Source organism: Pyxicephalus adspersus, chromosome 5 (genome assembly GCF_032062135.1).
Source record: "Pyxicephalus adspersus chromosome 5, UCB_Pads_2.0, whole genome shotgun sequence".
Classification (NCBI taxonomy): Eukaryota; Metazoa; Chordata; class Amphibia; order Anura; family Pyxicephalidae; genus Pyxicephalus; species Pyxicephalus adspersus.
The window spans coordinates 114,308,573-114,314,572 of NC_092862.1; positions in this window are offsets into that span (position 1 = coordinate 114,308,573).

Sequence of the window (6,000 nt, forward strand, 5' to 3'; positions counted from 1 at the left end):
ATCAACAGAATCATGAGTTATTTTTGTGACTTTGACTATTTCGCATATTCATACAACTCAGGTAACATTTATTCAGATAAGATTTTTTGGGTACAGATAAATACCAGCTTTACCAACAAAGTAAAAAAAAGAATAAACCATGAATATCTATATCTAGAAAGACGGGATGAAGTCTATTGTGATTATTAAAATCTCATTTTCTCTACTGAAAAGGGTGGTAAATAATAAGGTGAGAATACAATAATGACACGTGTGTGGACATATGTGTGTGTGTGATCAGCCAATGTAGGGGCCAATGAATGAGATATTAAGATAAAGAATGAGTAAGAGAAATATCAAGAGAGAAAGAAAGGGATAGTGAGAGTAAGAGGGGAATTTGTAAAAATATAAGTAAATAAATAATACCTTGCAACCAATTATTTTCAAATGATTTTAATTCTGTAACAAGTAACAACTTACTTCTCTAATTAATTGATAAGGTGGATATCTTACCTAATACTATAGTAGAGTTAGCACAAGTCAATTAGCTTAGCTTTGAAACTAATTATGTCATCTAGGAAGACATGAAGACAGCTTAATTTAAATAGAAGCTGCAGGAATGTCACAACCTTGTCACATGTTAGATGGATGGCAAAAAGAAATGATTGTCAAAGCGGATTGTGACAGGACTTTACCAGCAAGTGCATGTGTCATATGTAAAATATAAATTAATACTTGTTCTTTACATGTCAGGTACTTGTATTGTGTCTTTTAAATTATAAATGTATAGTGGATTACGGTTACGTTTGAAGGATTTCATTTGTATTTACAGGTTAATAATTTAATTGTTGCCATCTTCCCAAGTTGTTATTTTTCTTTGTCGATCAAAAATGGGTAGGTGCGTCATATATAGTTATATAGTTACATAGTTAGTTAGATTGAAAAAAGACAGCGCATCAGTTCAACCACTGGGGAAATAAACATGTCCTAGAACCCTACAAACCCTACAGACATAGTTTATCCAGAGGAAGGCAAAAAAACCCATGTACACTTTGCTCCAACAGGGAAAAAAAAATTCCTTCCTGATCCCATGAGGCAGTTGGATGTTCACTGGATCAACAGTCTCTGTTGTCTCTACTTTAAAAAATTAATACCAATAAATGATGTGCTTCTAGAAAAGCATCCAACTTTTTCTTAACCTCCTGAGCGGTTCATTTCTGTCTGGATTTATATGTCTAAAAGCAGTACATTGTTTTTCATGAAAATGTATTTTACAGTATAATATAAAGTTTGAAACACAAAATAACATGGCAAAATAATAAATTAAATAAATTTAAATAAAAAAAAAACGATTAATTGTTCTTCCTAATTTAGGTGTCATATGGTCACATCTGATTGGATGAATTTAAAGATGAGAGGAAATAGCTATAATGCAGCATACAAGCACATTTGAACCATGAACAGGTATTCTCCTCCACCACTTTGCTTCTATACATTGTTTTGTATTCATGTATCAACCAGATTATTATTACAAGTTGCCTTGATTATTTAAGTTAGGCTTCAAATCTCCAGCTCTGAAGTTTAAATATATATATAGAAGAAATATCACATTTAAAGTCTTTTTAAGATCAAAGGAAGTATAATTTGCATATGAGATGTATACTATCTATAACTAACAGGAAGTATGCCAGCTAATCAATCTCAATAAACTGCACGCATTTCTCAGAAACACCTTTCTTTATATTACCGGTATTCCCACCTGGAATTATCTTCACTTTGAAAAATGTATTGATTTAATTAGATGTTCTTCACATTGAACACTTAAGTGTCTGTCTAGACCACAAGAACCTGACTACCCATGCATGTGGTGCTCTATTAAAGGTAACAGAGCATATACAAGAGGACATCAGATTTATTATTAGATAACACAAAGCTGCAAAAGGAGAACAAAAACAATCTTTTCCCATAATGCATGCTCTGTATGTAATGCATCAAGCATACTATAGGATGGAATATGAATATATATTTTATTTGAATCCCCTGGTGCCCTGCAAACTTGTGTTTAGTAAGTGTTGGACACCTAAAGATTGTTTTTCGCAAGTGCTCTTTTACACCAGAGGTCTGTGTAATGCGCCGGTCACATTAGTGGTCACTATTGTGCCTCCACTTTTAATTGATGACGAAAGTTTTTGGTGCTCATGTTAAGTTGGTGGTTAGTGGTTGGGTACTTCCTTAAGTTGGTGGTCATTGGAAGTTAAACAGTCATTGGTTTCAATGGGTTACTTACCTGAGAGGATACTAATCCCAAGCTGCAGGCCTCTGACTCCAAGTCCCAACTCTGATAATAACATCAGCATTTGGAATAATGCAGAGACGTAGCTGTACTGTTAAAAGGTTTAACAATAATTGCTAAAAATAAAACACGCTTTTATGAAATATTTAGTAGTCCTGAGCATAAAGCAAATTGAAGAAATAGAATAGAAACCCATTCTGTGTTGGCTATGTTAGCAAGCAGGCAGTGTAGAGAGTGAGTAAGATTGTTTATTGGCTGAATAATGATAAAAGCTAATTAACTAAAGATTTTCCAAAGCAAGCTAAATAAAAATTAAAAAAAATACTGGTAAACATTTAGGTTAGCCAATGAGGTGAATAAAGTGAATCTGTTAGCAATTTTTATTTCCTATTCTATGTTAAAATAGGGGCATAGAATAGGCACTATGCTCATGAAAGCTCGATCAGACTGGCCTTCTGCCCCTTCTGCCTAATGTACAACCTTATTGTCCTGTAAAGTAGCCTTTGATCATTTTGGTAGATATAAGCACTTAAAAATCCATGGAGGCAGAAGTGAGCAAGCAAGTTTTGAAACTGCCTAAACTGGATCTTTGCCCATTCAGAAGGCCCTAATAACTCAGGAATACATAGGGCACATAAAATCTTCCAAGAAGGAATATAGGCAACACAAGAACCTTTTCACAAAAACACGTATGCTACACAAAAGTGCTGGAATGGTGCAAGGGCATTCATTTTACTTTAACAGGAGTATTGTGAATTCCCGTCTATCCATCAGCACACTTGGCTTCATATGGGAACCATAAGACAACAGCAAAGTATGCTTCCAGATCTGGTTAATATTTTATCATTCTTAGTTGTACTGACATATGAACTAAAGACAGCAAGTAATTGGCAATGTGTTCCAGCATTACTAGTAGGTACATTCCAGGACTGCTAGATTGCCAAAAAAGGTGGCGGTTTGGTGTGGTGTAGTATAAAAATAGTCAAATCCTAAGTCAAGTGCAGCCATAAACTGAATGTGATGGACAAGTCATATGATCATCAAAATAATTGTTGTTCATTGCAGTGCCTTATTTAAAGCTGAAGTAAATGTAAAAGTTAAAAATTAAAACTATGCAGGTTTTTTATTGCAGTAGGTACAGGTGATGTCTCTTCTGCAAAAAAATAACCATACCTACCTGATCACAGTTTTTTAATACACTTTTCTGTCCTTGTTCCATTGTGGGCACTTTTATATTCTTCCTATTTTCTAAGATGCTGCTCTTTGGCCATCTTGATTGGCTCAGCTTGGACGACTTAAGTTCCACATATGCACATGGGAGTTAACTTAGTCATGCTGGGATACCCCCAGTAGCTCGGCATATACTTTTTTTTTTTTCAAAATGAATAGACAGATGAGTATGTTTTATTGCAGAAAGGACATTGCTACAACTATAGAACATACCCAATGCATCTACTAAAATCCACTGGACTGGTTTGCAATTAGCCAATAGAATGGACAACCCCTTTAGAATTACATATATGTTTAAAGGTTTCTGCGTTTTTTCTATCACTACTTGTGTGCTAATATTCTTGTTGTGCATGTTTTTTGGTAAATTAAGAGTATTAATTTCTCCAAAATGCTTTTAAAGGCCAGGGAATGTCCTAATTTTAGTGAATCGACCCTTAATTAACAGAGAACGAAACATTATGGTGAGTTTTCAAGGACTTTACAGAAATAAAACCACATGCAGTAAAAAAAATGAAGCCATAGTATACAAGATACAATACAACAAGAACAAAAATGAAGTAAAGAACCCAGTGAATTAGGTAAACCGAACAATCCTAATAACTCTACAAAAAATGAAAAAAAATCTTATTTTCAAGAAAAGTTTACCTAAGTAGCTCAATTTAGAATTTCCACTTCAAAAAACTTTTACCAACGGCTATTTTGACAATTACACTGTAAAAATCAGTTTCGCTCAAATCACTTTGCTCATCCCTACTGAATTTAGCTTCGAGGTTTGAAATATTGCTATATTAAACAAAAGAAAATAGTTTAGCATTATTTGTTGCAAAAGTGTTGGTTAAAGTTTCTTGGGACTGATAATTTCAAGAAGTGTATATCAGAACAAATTGCAAAATATAAAACCTGAATATAAAGTATTCAACTGTAACCATGGATAAAAATGAGTGAGCATTATATCACATCCTGAAGGTTTCTTTAAATTGGAATTGCACTGTTTTAAGACTGTGCAAAAATGACAGCAATCTAGTGTACTAGATTGGGATACATACACTTTATTGGGAACATATATTTTGTCTTGTGCTTTAAATGCTTCTGGCTCAAATCTTGTCTTCAGTGCTTTGAGATTCTATGTTGAGATACTATTGTTAATGCTATGATGAGATTCTTTTCTTGTTGTGTTTTTGTTTGCATTGTCTCTTTTGTTACACTTGTCTCCTGACTGATCGATAGACAATGAATATACTGTAACTGATGTTTTCTACTGATACATTAACAATGATACAGAGATGAAAATAAAGCCTCTGCAGATATTAAAGCGGAACTTTCATTAAATTAAAAAAACACTAACCTTTACTGTGGCACAGCCCCCGATCCCTCCACGGCTGGCCTCGATTCAGCCCTACGCAGTCCTGAAATCTTTCTTCCTCCTAGCACGCCACTATTTTCTTCTATTCTTTTTCTTCCTCTTCCTACCTTATCCTGTCTTGCATTGCGCAGGGGCAAGATCAAGTGACATGTGACTGCAAATGAAAAACATGCATGAGATTGGCACCTACCCTTTGGGTCAGTTTACCTATCCTTTTATATAAAATAAAGATTTTGGTGATAGGTCTGCTTTAGGAGCTAGTAAGGATCTTTCACAATCCTTTCCAACGACAAAAGACTGATTGATGCATTAACCTCCCTAGCGGTAACTCCGAATCACACTCGGGGTAGGTAAACCTATGGGGAGTTTAGTAAATACAGCCTTACCTGATCCGCCGGCGTCCTGTGTTGTCCATCGCTGTGATCCCTGTCTTCTTTCTTCTTCCTCCGATGTCTTCTCACACGATGAGTCAAAATCCATTTGTATTGCATTCAAAACAAAATAACTGTATTGAATGCAATACATTGGATTTATATGTGTAAAAGCAGTATATTGTTTTCATAAACTTTTTTTTTAAAGTATAATAAATTAGTATTGGTATAGTATTTATTTATTTTTAATTTCAAAAATTAAAAAAAAATAAAAAATATGTATATTTTTTAATTGAATTTATTATTTTTACATGATTTTGTGTTTCAAACTTTAATATACTCATACTATTATATTTTACTGTAAAATCAATTTTCATGAAAAACAATGTACCGCTTTTAGACATATAAATCCAGACAGAAATGTACTGCTAGGTACAAGCGGTAAATGAGTGCTGTATATACTATCCCGCTCTATAAAGAGGGGAGGGAGGAGAACGATGGAGCGGCACCCCGCTGCGCTCCCTCCCTTTCAATTCCATTACTTTCCTTCGCCGTTCGTCGATCCGCCAGGAAAGATCCATGAATGACGAGCACTGTACACACGCCAGATTCTCATCGAGAATCATTTGATGTGTGTACGTAGCCTAAAGCTGCGTACACACGTCCAATTTTTATCGTTGGAAATGAACGACGAACGACCGATTGGCCAAAAATCGTTTGTAAAAAAAGTAACCAACGACGCCGACGAACGAGGATAGTCGTTG